Source organism: Chiloscyllium plagiosum, unplaced genomic scaffold (genome assembly GCF_037043375.1).
Source record: "Chiloscyllium plagiosum isolate Xiang-an unplaced genomic scaffold, Cpla_swu_hap1 HiC_scaffold_45, whole genome shotgun sequence".
Taxonomy (NCBI): domain Eukaryota; kingdom Metazoa; phylum Chordata; class Chondrichthyes; order Orectolobiformes; family Hemiscylliidae; genus Chiloscyllium; species Chiloscyllium plagiosum.
The window spans coordinates 13,822,378-13,836,690 of record NW_028270183.1 but is presented as its reverse complement, the minus strand read 5'-3'; the positions used below and the strand labels follow the sequence as shown (position 1 = coordinate 13,836,690).

The following is a 14,313-nucleotide window of genomic DNA, read 5'->3' as shown; positions in this document are numbered from 1 at the left end:
TCAGCAGCCCCTCAGCTCTGTGCTGGAGCGTCAACCTGGGTTCTTGGACTTGAACCCTGAACCTCAGAGATGAGATTGTTAGCCCCAGAGCCATATTAAAAGCTGGTGTTTGGTGGAAAGTGGTGCCAATGTCAACTAGAAAGAAGAGAGTCACTGATTGGAAATGAGTGAGTAATGCTACTCCTCAGTCGCTCCCTGGACACATTGGTTCAAATCGCCTGAAGCGGTTGTGTTAGAACCAGGTCCCCAGAACACTAACTGAATCTTTAGATTAAGCATCTAGTCATCATATCACTAGACCATAACCTCCCCTATGGAGGGGCATCATTGACAGAACATATTCTTGAGGAACCACAGAGAGCTCTACAGCCAATTGTTTTTATTATTATTATAAATTCACGAGATCACTGGCTAGGCCAGCATTCATTGCCCAGAGGGTAGTTAGGGGTGAACCACCTTGCTGTGGGTCTATGTAGGCCAGACTGGGTAAAGATGGTAGATTTTCCTTCCTGAAAGGAAGTGAGTGAACCAGGTGGGCTTTTATGATAATTTTACGGTCACTATTACTGAGAATAACTGAAATAACTCTACGAAGGCTGGTATCCTGTCAGCAAGTCACCCTTTACTTAGCCAAGCACAGCACATAACACTGATCCAGCTGCATCAGAGCCAGCTCTCAGAGTGAACAGAACCTGACTCTCCTGTTTATATCTGTCAGCAAGGGCTCCCGGATTGGAGCAGGTTAACAGCCCCAGTCAGGGAACTCGGATTCTATGAGGGAGAAAGTGAGGGCTATAGATGCTGGAGAGCCAGAGACAAAAGGTGTGGTGTTGGAAAAAGCACAGCAGCTCAGGCAAAATTCGAGAGGAGCAGGAGAGTCAATGTTCCTGATGAATTCCTGTTGAATGACGTAAGCCTGAAATGTCGACCCTCCTGCTCCTCGGATGCTGCCTGACCTGCTGTGCTTTTCCAGCGCCATACTTTTCAACTCACGTTCTATGAGGTCCACCTGGCTGACCCCATTGCAAGCCCTACATTAACCTTCGCTTTCAGATTCTGAAGAGCAGTCACATTAACTCTGATTTCTCTCCACAGAAGCTGCCAGACCTGCTGAGATTTCTCCAGCAATTTCCGTGTTTGTTTCAGATTTCTTGCATTTCTAGTGGTATTTTACGTCAATTTTAGATTATTGCCAATTGAATACATGCTGTAATTGGTCTACGATTCTGTGCTGTTCAACACTCGACCAATACACTGAAAAGGAACATTTATGGAGCTGTGTTTTTCAAAACATACCTGTCACTGTATCTGTAAAATCTTCAAAAGAAATTAATTAGTTGTGAATGCTTCAGGGCTTCTGACAATGTTGTACAAATAGAGCATGTTTCTTTTAAAGAGAATGAAACAGCAAACATTGCTAATCAAATGTGACTGCATTCATCAAGTTAAACTATCACGAGTTATCTCTTGATTGAAACAGCAGGCCCTATGATCTGACAGCACAAGGTAACTTCACTTCCCTATCTTAAATGTTGCTCTGTATTTTTCCTGGTGATTATTCCAAGCACCTTGTGGTATTTTCCCCCTGAGGCCTCATTCCTGATGAAGGGCTTTTGCCTGAAATGTTGATTTTCCTGCTCCTCGGATGATGCTGCCTGACCTGCTGTGCTTTTCCAGCACCACTCTAATCTTGACTCTGATCTCCAGCATCTGCAGTCCTCACTTTTGCCTAGTATATACAGAACAGGCTATTCTTAGCTAACAAGAAGGTTATTGCATGACAGCGATAACTACAACTGCATTTGGTCAGGTATAATGACTAGGACACGAGGGAGATGGTAGATATATGTGTGCTCCCTCTGAAAAGCTGGAGAAGAACAGCCAGTCTCCAATGCGTGTGGCATCAGTACAATGGGTGGAGCAAATATAAGATGAACATTAACTCCTTCGGAACCTTATACAACGGTGCAAATCTTTTAATCACTTCAGAAATAAAATATTGATCATTGCAATTTCATTTTAGCCCATTTTCTTTGTATGGGATAATCTTGGAACTTATCAAAGTTGCTCAGTTTGAGTTCTGGTGCTGCCAAGTTATCCTGCGGAGATGTATCAAGTGAATTAAAGATACTTAGTTGTGAATTATATCTGCTAACTCTTCTAACCATCAAAAAGCTCTCGAACATATTGAGTGCTGTGGTGCCTTTGTGCTGGCCTTTCTTGATTAGGGACAAAGTTTTTTTTTAAAAACTCCACCATATTGTGCTCACTCTTACAACATGCTATTTGCATTATCCATGGACCCTATTGTGCTTGTGAAAGAACATTTTGTATCGTTGCAAGTGTCTCATGATTAAACATTAACATCCACTCAAATAAACCTCACAATTCAAAGCAACAAAGTGACATTGTCATCATCAATCCAAGTCATTATTATGGAAATTTTATTTATGAATATTTCATTGTGCCATTTTACTCTTCTTTTCACAAACTCTGCATCACAATATTTACAGATAGGCAGCTGCGAAATGATCTTTCCAATGTTAGTTTTGGAAGATATTCCGGGTTTTTGATTGCATCAGAGATTTGGAATTGTGTTCAGTCAAATGCTACATGATCAAAATGGATGGATACAAAGAGAGATCAAAGTTTTCCCTATAACATGAGCAAAGGAAGACTTAGGGCAACTCTTATGGAGGTATTGGCAAGGGACCCACATTAGTGGTGACCCACTCAGGCAGTGATGAGGCCAGCAGTGCAGCAGACATCACACGAGAATCAGGACCCCTGAGACAGTCCCATTGACTCTTCTGCTCAACACCGCCACCAGGGAGGCTGTGGCAGCTGACATAATGGCGGTGGTGATGGTAATGCCATTGAAAGTCAAGGGGATGCTAGTTAGGTTTTCTCTTGCTGGAGGTGGTCATTGTCCACCATTTGCTTGGCGTGCATGTTACTTGCCACCCTTCAGCCCAAACCCAGGACAGTTTCCAGGTCTTGCTGCATTCAGACTTGGACTGCTTTAGTATCTGAGAATGGTGCTGCACACTGTGCAATCCTTAGTGAACATCCCCACTTACAGTCACAGAGTCATAGAGCTGCACAGCATGGAAACAGACCCTTCGGTCCAACTCGTCCATGCCGACCAGATATCCTAACCTAATCTACTCCCATTTGCCAGCACTTGGTCCATATCCCTCCAAACCCTCCCTATTCATATTCCTATCCAGATGCCTTTTAAATGTTGCAACTGCACCAGCCTCCACCACTTCCTCTGGCAGCTCAATCCATTCACGTACCACCCTCTATGTGAAAAAGTTGCCCCTTATGTCCCTTTTAAATCTTTCTCCTCTCACCCTAAACCTATGCCCTCTAGTTTTGGACTCCTCCCCAATCTGGGGAAAAGACCTTGTCTATTTATTCTACCCGAGTCCCTCACGATTTTATTAACCTCTATAAGCTCTTCCGATGGTCCAGGGAAAACAGCCCCAGTCTATTCAGCCTCTCTCTGGAGCTCAAACCTTCCAACCCTGGCAACATCCTTGAAAATCTTTTCTGAACCCTTTGAAATTTCACAATGTTAAAAATCACGCAACACCAGGTTATAGTCCAACAGGTTTATTTGGAAGCACTAACTTTCGGAGTGCTGCTCCTTCATCAGGAAGGACACCTGATGAAGGAGCAGTGCTCCGAAAGCTGGTGCTTCCAAATAAACCTGTTGGACTATAACCTCATGTTGTGTGCTTTGTAACTTTGTATACCCCAGCCCAATACAGGCATCTCCAAATCAGAAGTTTCACAACATCCTTCCTATAGCAGGGAGACCAGAGCTGCACGCAGTCTTCCAAAACTGGCCTAACCAATGTTCTGTACAGCCACAACATGATCTTCCAACTCCTATGCTCAATGCTGTGACCAATAAAGGCAAGTATACCCAATGCCTTCTTCACTATCCTATCTACCTATGACTCTACTTTTAAGGAACTATTAACCTGCACTCTCTTTGTTCAGCAACACTCACAGGGTCTTATCATTAAGTGTATAAGTCATGCCCTGATTTGCCTTTCCAAAATGCAACACCTCGCACTTATCTAAATTGAACTTCATCTGCCACTCCTCGGCCCATCCCATTGTAATATATGGTAACCTCCTTCACTGTCCACTACACCTCCAATTTTGGTGTTGTCTACCTTCTGGCCTTCTGGTGATGGGAGGTCATTGGTGAAACAGCTGAAGATGGTTGGAGTAAGGACACTACCCTGGCAGTCTTTGAGAGCTGTTTTGGCACAGTAGTAGCGTTCCTACCTCTGGTCCACGAGGTCTTGGTTCAAGCCTTACCTGCTCCAGAGATGTGTAATAAATCTCTGAACAGGTTGATTAGAAAATATCTATCTCAAGGATCTTACCTCTTTAAAGCTGTATATTTGTCAGTGCAATACCTTCAAAGTACTACTTTTATGTTGGCAAATGCTCGGCTCAATTTACAACAACACTGACTTGTATCTATATGACACCTTTAACGTAATAAAGTGTATGTTGTGGTGCTTTACTGGCGCATTCCAACACAAAAATCTTTACCACAAAAGGTGATAGGGGTAGGAGAAATGGCTCAGTTTTATGATGTATGTCAAAGTGAGGGGGAGAGAGTGATTTCCACACCCTGGGGGCTAGGTAGCTGAAGGCATTGCCACCAGTGGTTCCACAGGGGTTTGCAAAACCAGCACACAGACAGAGGACTCACCCAGATTAATGATTTGCGATTGGTGTAGAAGGAGACCATTCAACCCATTGTCCCTGCGCCATCTGATCTGGTGCTGGCTGGGAGTATGGGATGGTGGCAGGAGACAGAAATATATTGTTGTAATTATTCCTGATTCTTACCTAGTGGGGACGAGATTGTGAGATGAAGATGGTCTAGAAAGCACATTATTGTCGACAATTTTCAAGCTGTGCGAACAAAATAGGGCAACTTGCGAAGGTTTGACCAACCTTGTAATTTGTTCACTTATTACCATCGCCTCATCTAATTCTGTTACTTCTGGCTGAACATGGAGTCTGCTTCCACAGTTGGGAGTCAAGTCAGTGAGAAGGATCATAGAATCCTAACAGTGTGGGAGCTGGCCATTCGGCCCATCAAGTCCACACCCATCCTCTGCAGAGCATCTCATTCCGACGCACCACCCTATGCTATAACCCTGCATTTCCCATAGTCAATCCACCTAACCTGCACATCTTTGAACTGAGGGAGCAAACCCACAGAGGTGAAGGTGCAAACTCCACACAGACAGTCACCCGAGGGCGGGAGTTGAACTGGTGTCCCTGGCACTGGGAGGCAGCAGTGCTAACCACTGAGCCAACGTGCTGCCCTGGTAGGGGGTATTTTTATTTGTGTTTCTACCAACTCAGAAAGATCAAACCACAAGACAGCGGAGAGTGTCTGTCAATTAAAAAGTGGCTGCAATTGGGGAGACTCTGTACAAAGCGAATGCTATTATAGACTGTGAATGGCTGTTACGGGTGAAGCTATAAAATGGCTGCTGTTGGGAAAGCTCTTTCTATAAAATGACGGCTAATTATGAGGCTGTTGCCATAAAGTTGATGCGATTGGCGGGACTGCTTTATGACGTGGCAGCCGATTGGAACACGGAGGGGAGTGGGGGGGAATAAGTGAGGCTGCAGATTCCCATAAATCCTAACTTCACAATAATAAGCGAGTGTTTGTGTCAAGAAAATTGCTGTGCTAACTACCTTCCCAAAGCAAGTATGTTTACTCCATCATTCACTTGTTATCACTGAAAGCATAAATTGAAACAGACAATTGGCGCAGGTTCAGAGCTTTCATGGTTTTTCAGAGTCTGGGTTTGAGCATTGCTGTTTAAGTAGACAGGCATCTTAAGTCAATCTGTCGTGAGTCATCCATGTCAACATTTTGGTGAAGTATTTCCTGACGCTGTCCTGGACTGGGGCCATTTTCCTGGAGGGGGGGCTTAGAATTTGGTTGGAGGGGTTGGGGGGAGGGCGTTGTAGGTCAGTGAAAGTAGTGGGGTGGAAGGGGAGTAGCTGTGAGCCAGGGGTGGGGATGGATGTGGTGCAATAGGGCACGAATACGCCCGTGGTGGTGAGGCAACTGACTTTGTTACCCTGGCAACGTGGAAGACCACAGCAGACTCCAGAGGGGAGCTACTGCAGGAGGCCCGAGTGTGGCCTCACAGCGCTGGGGATGCTCTTTGGAGGCTCGTCAAATGCTCAATGGCCCGAATGGCTTCTCTCTCTCTCTAACAGTCCGTGTGTTTGGTATAACGAAGCAGGAAGGGCTCCTGTGGTGCAGTGGCAGTGTCCCTGCCTCTGGGTTGGAAGAAGGTTCGAGACTCAAAAAGGTAAGACTGGAAAAGCATGGGACTTTTGTTCACCGGAGCTGAGGAAGTTGAAAGGTGACCCTATAGAGGTTTATGAAATCACAAAGGGCGAACTGATAAGGCGAGCGACAAGGGTCTTTTCCCTGGGTGGAGCGGGGGGGGGGGGGTTCAAAATCAGCGGGAGATATTTTTAAGGTGAGAGAAGAGAGATTTAAAAATGACATGAGGGGTAACTTTATTACACAGAGAGTGGTTGATGTGTGGAATGAATGTGCGGAGGAATTGGTGGATGTGGGCAAGTCGCAACACTTAAAAGACATTTGGATAAGTTTGTGAATAGGAAAGGTTTGGAGGGATATGAGCCAGGAGCAGGCAGGTGGGAGTAATTTAGTTTGGGATTATGGTTGGTTGGACAGAAGGGTCTGTTTCTGTGCTGCGGGACTCTAAGACCCACCTGCCCTGGAGGTAAGTATTGGCCTGATTTAACATGCTTATGGTGGAGTAGGGCACTGCAATAGTATCCAGTGACATCTCTAACTCTCCTGACAAAAAAAGGGCCCAAATCTCTCCTCATCAGACAATCCCTCCATCAGTCGAGTGAGCCTTCTCTGGACTGCCTCCAATACGCAGTCAGGGGATAGGTGGTAGGTCCATGTAAAGCTGCATCCTGTAAATGAACCAGGAAAAGATCTGAGTCTAATTTCAAATGGCGTCCTCAGCATTTCATACCCATTTATTACTGAAACCCACAGGGAAATATCCTGTGTTTCAGAACATACATTCTGGATGCTGATTGGGCTTTACTCGAGACCTCCAGAAATTGTTCTTTTCATTTATTTTCCTTTTAATCTCTTGTTGATGGCAACTTGTGGGTGGATGGGAAAAAGATGGATCAGGACTTGCTTAGCTTGCTGTCGAATTTGGAACAGCCCTGAAAGGTGGGGGGGGGGGGGGCATGGAGGGGAGCGGGGAGGTGGGCGCCAGGAACACATACATAACAAAATCCGCAAGGCAGCCGCTAATTGCAGAAATAGAATTATTCCAAACCGAGTAGATTTAATTCTGTAGAAGTCACTCAGGCAGGTTTGGCGACCGGACTGAAAATTATCCAAACTCTTTGAGTTGGCGACACTAAGTGGAGGTTCAGAATCGAAACAAATTCAATTTGATGGTTGCTTCTTGCTTCAGGTTGGAATGGGAGCTAGGACCTGGAAGAACATGGAAGAGAAACTCATAATCCTGCACTTGTCTCATCCATTTGAAAACTGGTTTCCTACTGCTGTTAGAGTCACAGGGTCATAGAGATGTACAGCATGGAAACAGACCCTTCGTCCCAACCCGTCCATGCTGACCAGATATTCCAACCCAATCTAGTCCCACCTGCCAGCACCTGGCCCATATCCCCCTAAACCCTTCCTATTCATATACCCATCCAAATGCCTTTTAAATGTTACAATTGTACCAGCCTCCACCACTTCCTCTAGCAACTCATTCCACCAGCACTTGGTCCATATTCCTCTGAACCTTTTCTATTCATATGCCCATCCAGATGCCTTTTAAATGCTGTGTTGTACCAGCTTCCTCTGGCAGCCCATTCCATACACGTACCACCCTCTGCATGAAAAAGTTGCTTCTTAGGTCTCTTTTATATCTTTCCCCTCTCACCCTAAACCTATGTCCTCTAGTTCTGGACTCCCCCAACCTAGGGAAAAGACCTTGTCTATTTACCCTATCAATGCCCCTCATGATTTTATAAAGCTCTATAAAGTCACCCCTCAGCCTCCAGGGAAACAGCCCCAGCCTGTTCAACCTCTCCCCGTAGATCAAATCCTCCAATCCTTTTATTGAAACTTGTCTTCAATGAGGGTGTGTCAGAAGCCAAGGAAAGGTGAGAGCATTTTGATGAATTATTTTCAAAAGGCACAACTGCTCCTGAGATAAGCCACGCACCAGAACAAATCAGGAATGAACTGTGTTGTGTTTTACATTCACTGAATTCTATATAACTAGAAATCAGTTTGCTTGAAAGAACCATATGGTCTGACAGACAGAACTCTCCAATTACTGAATAACATTTCTCCAACAGGTTTGTTTTTTGCGTGTGTGTGAGGTCGGGGGGTGGGGGGTTGGAAGAAAGAAAAACAAGCAGGGGTTTATGAAGAAATTTTAAAGATATCCTGGGTCTCAGAGGCAATTGAACTTCTGTTATTGAGAATGACAGGAAGAAAGTCATAAATGTTTCAGGAATCTGGAAAAGTTTCTGTAAAAAATGTGTTTGGACACATTAACAAGTCTCTCTTTCTCTCTCTTTCTAACTTTATGGCATTCTGAAAACAGTTGGAGAGGAATAAAAGCCTTTAGTTATGACCAGAACCCTGTGTGTGTTTTTTCCTTTCATTGCAGGATATGGGCGTCGCTGGCTGGGTCAGTATATGATGCCCATCCCCTTTCTTACTCTGAGAAGGTGATGACAATGCAGTCCATTGTGTCCAAGGGTGCACCCACGGTCTGTTAATCCTGACCCAGCACCACTGAAGGATTATATATTTCCATGTGGCTTGGGGGGGTAAGCTCACAGGGCTGTGGTGTTCCCATGTATCTGCTGCCCCTGTCCTTCCAGATGGGAGAGGTTTGGAAGGTGCCGTTGGAGGAACCTGGGAGAGTTGCTGCAGTGTATCTTGGATACGGGGGCGGTGGGGGGGGGGGGGGGTGTTGGGTCAGTTAGCTCAGTTGGCTGATTTGCAAAGGAGACAGTGGGGTCAGCAGATGCTGGAGATCAGAGTCGAAGGCTGTGGTGCTGGAAACGCACAAGCAGCATCCGAGGTGCAGGAGAATCGACATTTCGGGCATAAGCTTTTCATCAGAAGCTTTCTCCTCGGATGCTGCCTGACCGGCTGTGCTTCTCCAGCACCCCACTCTTCAACTCTTATTTGCGGTGGAGAGTTGACGTCAATAAACTTGGGCTCCATTGCTATCCTGGTTGAGGTTATCATGAAGGCCTCTGCTTTCTAATCTCTCCCTTCACCTGAGGTGTGGTGACCCTCAGTTTAGACTCACCATCAATCCTCCTTCTCTCTCTCTCACTCAAATGGGAGAGTAGGTGTATGGCAACTGTTCCTTTACTGTAGGTGACACACATCTGCTGCCAACTGTCTGGGAGTGTTTGTTACAGATGAATGGGAGGGTTTATTAATGCTGAAAACTGTTTTCTCTATTGTCCTCACCCCCTCAATCTAAACGCAAACATCACTCGGACCACCACGTGCAGGCACACTTGGCCAGAGTTAATGGGCCTCAGTTTGACACAAAGCAATCAATGGTAGGGTCCGATACAAAATGTGCGTGGATACCGGGGTGGCACAGTGGCTCAGTGGTTAGCACTGCTGCCTCACAGCACCAGGGTCCCAGGTTCGATTCCAGCCTCAAGGTGTGGAGTTTGCATGTTCTCCCTGTGTCTGCGTGGGTTTCCTTTGGCTGCTCTGGTTTCCTCCCATAGTCCAAAGATGTGCCGGTTAAGGTGAATTGGCTGTGCAAAATTGCCCCATAGTGCTAGGTGCATTAGTCAGAGGGAAGTGGCTTACTCTTCAGAGGGTCGGTGTGGACTGGTTGGGCCGAAGGGCCTGTTTCCACTCTGTAGGGAATCTAATCGAAATCATTGACTGTTCCTGTTTAACAACGGACGTTATCAGCTGGATTTATATGGAGCAAGTGTCCAAGTTTGGACAGAAAGCTCCTTTTACAGCACAGCCCCTCCCCTCGCCCCTTGCAGTCCATCACTTTATTGTCCAATGGAGGTCAGGGTTTAGTAGCACCTGCCGCCTCTGGGGGGAGCAGCAATGGGAGGCCAAGTGGAGGTCAGGTCAAGAGGCTGGATTGCCCGTTTCTGTCACTGGGACATCAGTCCACATTTAATGATGAAAAATGACAGGCCCTCAAGCCTTGTCCCTACTCTTCCCCTCCCTCACCCACGCCACTACCTCCTTCTTGACCCCCCTCCACCGCATGTCCCCTTCCATGCAATCTCCAATATTGACAAGGGGGAGACCTCAGGATGTGTTTAAAAACAAACTCAGCAATGTTACCTCATTCAATTACATCACACCGAACATATCCTTTATTTAAAAAAGAAACATAAACCTTTCCAATGAGAACAAAAGGCACATTTTGCCAGGGCTTTTCCTCTTGGACTCATCAGGACATTTTGCAAGAATGCCAATTTAAGGTGAAAACCAACATTTATACTGCATGTGAGGGATGAGGGTGGGCTGCTGATTATTTGGTCAGCGGACTTCAATTGGGGCAGGCATTGTCATGGAGAATGCACCTGTGATTGTTGATTGACAGTTAACAACCAGGCTTTATATAAGTTGTAAACCAGGTGGGCATTGTCTTGAGGACTGAACCAGTGAATGGCTGTCAGCTACTTTGTTGCATTGTGTACATGTTCTTTCTACCTGCAAAAAGTCTCTGATTGTTCACCCATGTCCCCAGAGCATTAACCTGCACCTTTGGGTTGCTTGTACCAACTGTGTCAAGTGCAATTACCACCACGTCTCCATCTCCCTGGTGGGTGTTCTCCATTGCAATAGCTCATCGAGCCATAGTCCACGTACCCAACCAACCAGCAGCCCTTTTCCCATGCAGTCTAAATTGTTGAAATGTGGTGCTCTTGCGATTCTGTCCTGATGATAGCAAAATGAGAATTTGCTTCTTATTTCAAGCAACGCTCAAACATTCACTTATGGAACCGATTTTAAATCCCACCAGCCCTCTGGGTGGGATTTCAGCCTATATCTCCAGCTCATTTGGCAGGATTACTACTCTACTAACATAACCACAGTGCTCCAATTATCTGTTAGTTATGTTACTGTGGTGTAGAGCACATTTGAAGGATCTATACTCTGCATTATATTCTACTATGGTTAAGCTCCTTATATGTGAACAATTCCCCCTGCTTTTAAATGTTGAAAAGGGGTAAAAATATTTTAGGTTGAGATCTAATCTCAGAACAGCTCTCCCGCAGTAAATAAACATTTTTCTTTCATCTTCAGAACCACGATTGTTTCATCGTGGATTTAATATCAGCCAGGAGTTGAGGATGAGACCACCCATGTTCATTTTGTATTCAAATAGGGTGCTATCCATCTTGTAACACTGAGCTGGGTCTAATTCGCTCCCCATTCCCCAGGGTCTCATCATTCAGCCCGACGACACTCAAATTGAGGGAATGTCCATTATATTGGACCACACCAATCACTATGAAACCCAGTATATTGGTTGCACCCTTGTGTGCAACCAATATACAAACTATCGGCTGTTACGTTGTTTAAATCATTTTGTTGGGATTGTGGATCATAAAACCTCTGGGTAGGATAGTGCCTGTCGATTGGAAATAATTAGCTGAATCGACCTATGCCACAGAACTGAGTCACAGAGGAATAAGCTTCCTGGATCAATTTCTGAGTGAATTAAACTCTCTCCCTTCGCATTCTCTTTCCTTCCCTCATTTGTTTCACTCTCACTGTTTCACACCTGCACTCTCTTACACAATCTCTCACTCAGTATCAAATGAGCTCTCTCTTACACTCTTTTTCAATGTCTCACACACAATCTCTAAAATCACACTCTCTCACACAGTCTCTCAAATACATTCCCTGTCACACACGTGCTCTCGCACACACTCTCTTCCACAATCACTTACACACAGTCTGTTACACAGTCATGCCCACACATTCTTTTTCACACACTCTCTCTCTTACAGTCTCTCACACACTCTCCCTTACACAATCACTTACACACAGCCTCTCATACACACACTCTCTCACACAGTCTCACACACACTTTCCCTTACACAATCACTTGCACTCTCTTACACAGTCTCTCACAGACATCCTCTTTCACAAACTCTCTCTTACACAATCACTTGCACACACTCTCTTACACAGTCTCTCACACATATTCTCTTTCACACACTCTTTCACAATCACTTGCACACACTTTCTTACACAGTCTCTCACACACATTCTCTTTCACACATTCTTACACAATCACTTGCACACACACTCTCTTACACAATCACTTGCACACACTCTCTTACACAGTCTCTCACACACATTCTCTTTCACACATTCTTACACAATCACTTGCACACACTCGCTCTTACACAATCACTTGCACACTCTTACACAGTCTCTCACACATATTCTCTTTCACACACAAAGACTCTTACACAATCACTTGCACACACTCCCTTACACAGTCTCTCACACATATTCTCTTTCACACACTCTCTCTTACACAATCACTTGTACACACTCCCTTACACAGTCTCTCACACATATTCTCTTTCATAAACTCTCTCTTTCACAATCTCTACCACACATGGTCTCATATGCTCTCTCTTACCCAATCACTCACATGTTTTCTAACACAATCTCACACGCATGCTCTTTTACACAATCTCTCACATACACTTACTCTAACACACTGTCCCTCTTGCACAATCAATCTCTCACACATGCTCCCTCTCACACAATTTGTCTCCCACTTTCTCAGTTGCACTATGTTTCACCTGCATTCTCTGTCTCTCTGTGTCTCACACACACACATGCACGCATGCACACACACACATATACACACACATATATATACACACACACATATACACACACATATATACACACATACACAATCTTGCATTCTCACTTTCACATTGTAAAGGGAATGGGTAATGAATACGAGGTTGGAGGGGAGGTGGGGTTGGTGGGAGCCAATAATGAGAAACTCAGGTGTCGGGATTGCCCTGTGTGCTTTAACTCCATTGTTATCTGTCTCATTGTCACTCACAGAACCTTCTTCAGACAGCGGTAGGCCTCAGGTAACAGCCTCAGCATCCAGTTGGGTGACAAGCTCTGAGGCAGAGGCTGTGAGAGCTGGGGTGGATTGAACATACTAAATTGACCCATAGTGTTCAGGGATGTGCAGGCTAGGTAGGTTAGACATAGGAAAAGCTGTGACAGTCTGGGTCTTGGCAGGATGCTCTTCGGGGAGTTGGTTAGTGTGGACTCAGTGGGCTGAATGGCCTGCTGTAGGGATTCTAGTGGAGCAAATTCACAACTCCAATCACGAAGCAAACTTCAGGGAGGCCATCACTGTGTGGACGGCGACCAAGGTGGGCCCCAGGTTCCTGGCAACTTCTAAATCAATGAGGAGGTCCTAGTGCTGGCTCATGGCTGCTGCGACGGAAGCGGGTTTGGGGCCAGTACCACATCCGAAGGCATCAACTGAAAGGGTGAGGTGGGCCCAAAATGGACTCACGGCGGCAACAGAGGCAAGATTGAGCCTGTGCGTTACCCAACGGTATCGGGGGTGCATGCATTGGCAAGGGCAAGATGGCGCCAAAACATGGGAGACTTTCACCTCAGCGGGCAGTGGTATGGCAAAGGGTACTCAGGCCTGGCTACCTGATCCATGGTGGAGCATTTAACAATTGAAGTTGAATACTTTCTTTATTTTTTCATTTTTCTACCTTTATATTCAATGTTTTGGTATATTTTTGAGCCAGCAACACTCTACAACACTTCTCGCTGTATTTTGTAACAAAATATACATAAAAATACATCAATCAAATTGAATGTAGAAAAGAATTTCTTATTTTTCAGGCATTTTACTTGAGCACCTTGGTATTCATGGCAACACGTACCCAAGTTTATGGTTTTGGAAACTGGTTGCATTTCCCCTGCATTTCAGCTCTGGTCTATCCATACACTTACATCCTCACACATTAATAAAGTTATAGTCACCAGTGAAAGAAAAATAAGCAACGCTGAGAGATGTTTTAGCCCAACTGAGGGTAGTCAACCCTGACTGGATGCCATCCAGGAGGGTTCACCTCACGATGTCCCACTGCCAACCATCCCACCCCAGTCAAGCAACCTTTCATACCCACACCGTCAAT

At 45.3% G+C, this 14,313-nt stretch overlaps 1 long non-coding RNA gene across 2 annotated transcripts in view; it reads right to left on the bottom strand.

Annotated features, from left to right (window-relative positions):
- LOC148136394 (uncharacterized) overlaps positions 1 to 14,313 on the bottom strand; it is a 72,326-nt gene that overhangs the window by 26,222 nt on the left and 31,791 nt on the right. The window contains exon 3 of one of the 2 annotated variants that reach the window (XR_015754385.1): positions 3,728 to 7,564. The exons of the other annotated variant lie outside the window; for it this stretch is intronic. This is a non-coding gene — a long non-coding RNA (uncharacterized LOC148136394). Of the gene's footprint in view, positions 1 to 3,727; positions 7,565 to 14,313 lie in introns of those variants that run through there. 2 annotated transcript variants of the gene reach the window in all.